Raw genomic sequence first — 6,033 nt, 5'->3', positions numbered from 1 at the left:
AAATTTAATGTACATCAGAATCACCTGAAGGGCTTGTTGAACCACAGAATTTCTGACTTGGTAGGTTTGGGATGTGGCCTCCTAGAATTTACATTTCTCAAGTACGCCCAGTTGATACTGCTCTTGCTGTTATGGGGATCTTACTTTGAAAATCACTGCTCTACACCCTCTTTTTACATTTGACACATCATATCTTAATTCAACACAATCTGCATCAATTGGGCATTTGTCGATAAACTTCAAAGGTGGAAACAATCTCCTTTTTAAATTATGAAATACATTACCTTAGAAAATACGCATTTCCCTTGACCTCACTCCTCCCACCAATTATTGTTGGATTTGTTCATTCCTGTTTGAGGCAAAAATTCTCAAAAGAGTTCCTATCTCTGCTGTCTCCAATTCCTCTAGTCTTTCTTTCTTTCTTTTTTGAGACAGAATCTCACTCTTTAGCCTAGGTTAGAGTGCAGTGTCATGATCAACTTCTCAAATAGCTAGGACTACAGGCACATCCCACCATACCTGGCTAATTTTTCTTTTTTAATTTGTGTAGAGATGCGGTCTCACTATATTGCCCAGGCTGGTCTTAAACTCCTGGCCTCAAGCGACCCTCCTGCCTTCACCTCCCAAAGCACTGGGATTACAACTGCAAGCTGTCACACCCAGGCATCCTCTAGTCTTTCTTAAAATCACTACAATCAAGCTTTCACTCCTACCATTCTATCACAACTACCCTAATCAAGGTCTACAATGACCTCTATATTGATAAACCTACCTGCAAGTCTTATCTCTCACCTGACTTAGCAGCAGCATTTGAGCTTGTATTACACCCTTCCCCTTTCTTCCCTTGACTTCAAAAACACCCTACACTTTGTGTTTCCCTCCTACCTCATTCAACACTCTCAGTCTCCTTTGCTGGCTTTCCTCTCTTTCCCTACGTCAATTTTGGGATTGGTCCTTGGTCCTCTTCTGTAACTATCTCATTTGCTCTACTACACAGCTTTAAATATCAGCTTTTTGCTGACGATCCCCAAATTTATATCTCTAGCTCTGAATTCCTTACTCTTATATCCAGCAACTATTCAACATCTGCACTTCAGTGTCTAATACTCATCTCCAATTCAACACGGCCAACTCCTGGTTCCTCAAACCAGCTTCTATTGTGCTCTGCCCCATATCAGTACTGATAACAACTCCATCCTTCTCATGCTTTCTGGATTACTTCCTTTCTCATACACCTCACATCCAATCTGTCAGGAGATCCTATACACATCCTATACACACTTCCTTCAACTCATTCCCCAAAATCTGACCTTCTACCTGACGTTTTTTTTGTTTTTGGTTTTGAGACAGGGTCTCACTGGGTCACCCAGGCTGGAGTGCAGTGGCATGATCATGGCTCACTGTAGCCTCAACCTCCCAGGCTCAAGCAGTCCTCCCACCTCAGCCTCCCAAGTAGCTGGGACTATAGGCATGCATCACCATGCCTGGCTAATTTTTGTATTTTTTGTAGAGAAGAGGTTTCACCATGATGCCCAGGCTGGTCTCAAACTCCTGAGCTCAGGCAATCCACATACTTCGACTTCTCAAAGTGCTGGGATCACAGGTGTGAGCCACCACACCTGGCCAAATCTGACCTTCTTAACACCACCTCTCACCTGCTAACACTCTGGTGTGAGCCCCTACATTGCTGCAACAGGCTCATCACTGGCATTCTGTTTATCTTCTTGCCATCCTACAGTCTATTCCCAGCACAGCAACCAGAGTGATTGCATTCAAACACAAGCCAGGCCCTGCCCCTCCTCTGCTCAAAACCCTGAACTGGCTCCCATCTCCTGCAGAGTCAAATCCCAGTACTCACCATGGCCTGCAAGGCCCTATATGTCATCCGGTGCAATCATCTTTCTAACTACTTACCCAATACTCTTTCCCTTGTCCTCTCTCAATCAGTCACACAGGCCTCTTTGCCATTCCACAAACTTGCAGGCACATGCCCACCTTGGGGCTTTTGCTCTGGCTGTCTCCTCTGCTGGAATGCACCTCCCTTAGATGTCAGCTCTGTTAACTCCTTTATGTCCTTCAAATCTTCTCTGCTTAATGAAGTCTATTCTAACTATTCAGTAGTACAGCCTGTACCTCTCCTCAGAGCCACTCTGAACCCCTCTCCTTCTGCATTTTTACTTTTTTCCATACTACTTACAACATTCAAGTGCATTATATAATTTATTTATTCATTATGCCTGTTGTTTCTTCTCTTCTTACTCTCCATACCCCCATCACTAGAATTTAAGCTCCTTGAGAGCATTGCTGTATCACAAGCACCCAGAACAGTGCCTGGAATATAGTAAGTCCTCGACAAATATTTATTAAATAAATAGACAAATTTTCTCTTTTCTTCCAGAAAAGTCACTGCCATTGCTACTGTTTTTGAAACACTGCCTTCTTGTGCTCCCAATCTGCAGCTTCCATTCGGTCCGCACTGCATTTAACACATGCTGTGTTCTGAGGAGAAATGGAAAGTATGCTCTTCTTTCCATAGGACTCAGGCCTAGTCTATGGAGCCAGTCAAAGGAATAGGCATTCTGCTCACCCATTGATCACCAAGATTCTTCCCTCAAGGGCCAGAAAGTAAAACAAACTCCTCCAAGGCCCCAGTCCCAATATAATGAACCTACGGAAGCGGATGCCCAGATATGTCTGAAATTTAGTTTTCACTCAGATATAAACTTCTGCTACTATAAAGTGATTAGAGTAGATGAGTTCTGGTCTTTTTTATTGCTTAACTTTTATTTAAGGTTCAGGGGTACATGTGTAGGTTTGTCATGTCATGGGTGTTTGGTATACAGATTATTTCATCACCCAGGTACTAAGCATAGTACCCAATAGTTATTTTTCCTGCTCCACTCCCTCCGGTTACACTCCCCCATCAAGTAGGCCCCAGCGTCTGTTGTTCCCCCTCTTTGTGCTCATTGGTTCTCATTATTTATCTCCCACTTATAAGGTAGAACATGTGGTATTAGAAAATGTGGTAAAGAAAATGTGATGAATATACACCATGGAATACTATGCGACCATAAAAATGAATGAGATCATGTCCTTTGCAGGAACATGGATGGAGCTGGAGGCCATTATCCTTAGGAAACTAACACAGGAACAGTTCTGGTCTTTTCTAGTTCTAAATGTTCTTGTGACATTTCAGCTTAGTTTTTACAGTTAAATTAGCACATTTCCAAAGTTCTAATTATTTGTAATGCTTATTCCAAGTATGACTCTCTACTTTTAAAAAGCCTAAGTTAAATTACCTAAAAGCTGTTCTGGGAGCTGTTTTATCATGAACATGCATCCCATGACTGTCTGTACTGGGTGAAGGAGTTGATATTCTGAGTGTTCATTCAACTCGTTAGGTGATTTTTTTTTTCCCCTTCAGTGAATCAACTGGTCATTTGACTGGACTGTCCAAATAAACCAGTTGTAGAATAATGTTTTGGAAGGGCATTTCTCTAAAGTCAGCAAGACACTGTGGCCTATATAAGTGAAAGTAAACAAAGCTATATTTAGCTTTCCCTTATCTATCACATTATTTGGCAAGAGACACAGGCATCAGTCAGCCCAAGCGTCTTCTCCCAGCTTTGGTGCCCAATTAAGACAGAGTAGGCAGGACATAAGAGGGTCATGTTGGCTTTTCCTGGGAGAGTCTAGTCTATTTGACTTATTTTATTGTTGTTTCTATATTTTTAAAAATTTTATTTTGTAATGCAAAAGTTGTCAAAATCAAAATGCAGTTACTAATGTTAAGAACACCCTAACAAATAGAGTCAGGAAACGCCATGAAGAGAGGGTTCTCATGCTTGTATGACCAATAACAAAAAATAAATTTCAGAATACTACAAAAAACACAACCTTACACCAGGGCCATCACAACCGAATACATAAAAATACTTCCACAGGACTATCTGCCCAACAACTGCCTGTCCAACCTTGGACTGGTATCACCCTTGTTATTGATCTTTGTAGCCAAAGATAATTATTTCAAAACAAATATACAATTCGCCCAATTTTTTCCTTGAAAAAGCTTCGTCTTCCTTTACTTCCCTAAATATGACACGAGTATTCCCATTACAATACTCTATTCCCAAAGAAACATCTTTTCTTTTAAAGAGGTTTCTCTCTGTTTGTTATTTAGGTTAACAGAAATAACGACAGATTCATTAGAAGTTGCAAAGATGAAAAAGAGGGATCTGGTGTATTCTTCACCCAATTTCCCCCAATAGTTACATCTTACATAACTACAGTGCACTATCAAAACTTGGAAATTGGCATTGGAACGATGTGTGTATATATAGTTCTATTCCATTTGATCACATGTGTAGATTTTTTGTAACCATCACTGAAATCCAAATGCAGAAATACAGTAAGTCCTCACTTAATGTTGTTGATAGTTATTGGAAACTGTGACTTTAAAGTGAAATTATGTATAATGAAGCCAATTTGACCACAGGCTAACTGATATAAACAAGAGTCAAGTTTCTATGGTATATTTCTGGTCACAAAAACATCACCAAACTTTTAAATATAGACCTCAAACACGTCTAATATTAAACACTGAAATGAATGCAAGCTATCCCTACATTTTAAAAAGATTAATGAACACAAGATAATTATTTACCCAATTTTTGGTGAATCACTGAATGACAGTGGTCATAGTGATAATGGATTCAATAAAGAAATAAATGTCTGCAAAGTGAACATTGTTAGGAACACCTCCCCCCACCACTCAGTTCAGAAACAAGCAATAACATGTATGGCAGGCTCACTGATCACTTTCTTACCATTTCATGTACTGTCATGTATGTGTAAGATTACCGTAGGCTTTACAAATTTTTATTTTACCATAATTTGTACTCATTCATTCATTCATTTTCCATCCTACTTATTCCAGTTTAGGGTTCTGGAGGGCCAGAGCCTATCCCTGCAGCTCAGGGTGCAAGGCAGTAACCTACCCTGGCCAGGACAGCATTCCGTCACGGGGTACACTCACGCACACCTCCACACTCACTCAGACAACGTAGACAGGCCAATGAGCCTAAGGTGCACAGCTTTTGGATGTAGGAGGAAACTGGAGTATTTAGAGAAAACCCACGCAGATACGGGAGGAACATGTAAACTCCACACAGACAGTGGTCCTGGCAGAAAATCAATTTTTTTCCTCATGGATGTTATGAGGAAACATTGTTGAATGAAACAATGTTATACGAGGACCTGCTGTATTCCATCACCACAAGGATCTCCCTAGTGCTAAACATTTACAGTTACACCCATCCTCCTCCTCTCTACTTAATCTATTTTTAGCTATTTAAGGAATGTGCCGCAGCAGATGGGATTTTCCTGTTGTGACCTATACCTAAAAACTCCGAGAACAGTTGTACCATTTTCATTGCAAAGAAATCTCTGACAACTTGTCAAACCTCTGTTTTGAGCCTAAGCTCAAAACTACCAGTTTGCTTTATTGCCGTAAAAAAATCTGAGCTATATCAGGGCCTTTCTAGGGATACTTAATATTCAAATATATTTTAATTAACTTATTCTATTCTTGTTGGTATTGAAGCCTAGATTAAAAAAAAAAATCCCTTAGTAAGCGATTGTTTAAAATGCCTCCTCCAATGACCTAGTTACATGCTCAATAAGACAATGACAACTAGATCTAGGGCTCTAAGGAATAACATTCGATAACTTTCTATCTCCAATGTGCAAAAGAGCTATGGGTCATAAGTATTTAAAATGCAAACCCTCTCATTATAACGGAAACATTCCCACTGTGTTACCTCTTCCAATCTGCATCATTTTTCTTCCCCTACCCCACCATCATTCCCTTTTTCCAGCTACTCTTCCTGTAAGATTTCTTTTCCCCACCTATCCGCAATAACTTTTCCCCCACAAAGACACTGAAGTCAATTATACCTGCAGAAGTTTAGGTAGCTATCACAAAAATTTCAAGGACATGAATATGTGATACATTTTTCCAACAAAATTGGAATC

This window comes from Pan troglodytes, chromosome X (assembly GCF_028858775.2).
Source record: "Pan troglodytes isolate AG18354 chromosome X, NHGRI_mPanTro3-v2.0_pri, whole genome shotgun sequence".
Taxonomy (NCBI): Eukaryota; Metazoa; Chordata; class Mammalia; order Primates; family Hominidae; genus Pan; species Pan troglodytes.
Note: the sequence above shows the minus strand (reverse complement) of the source record.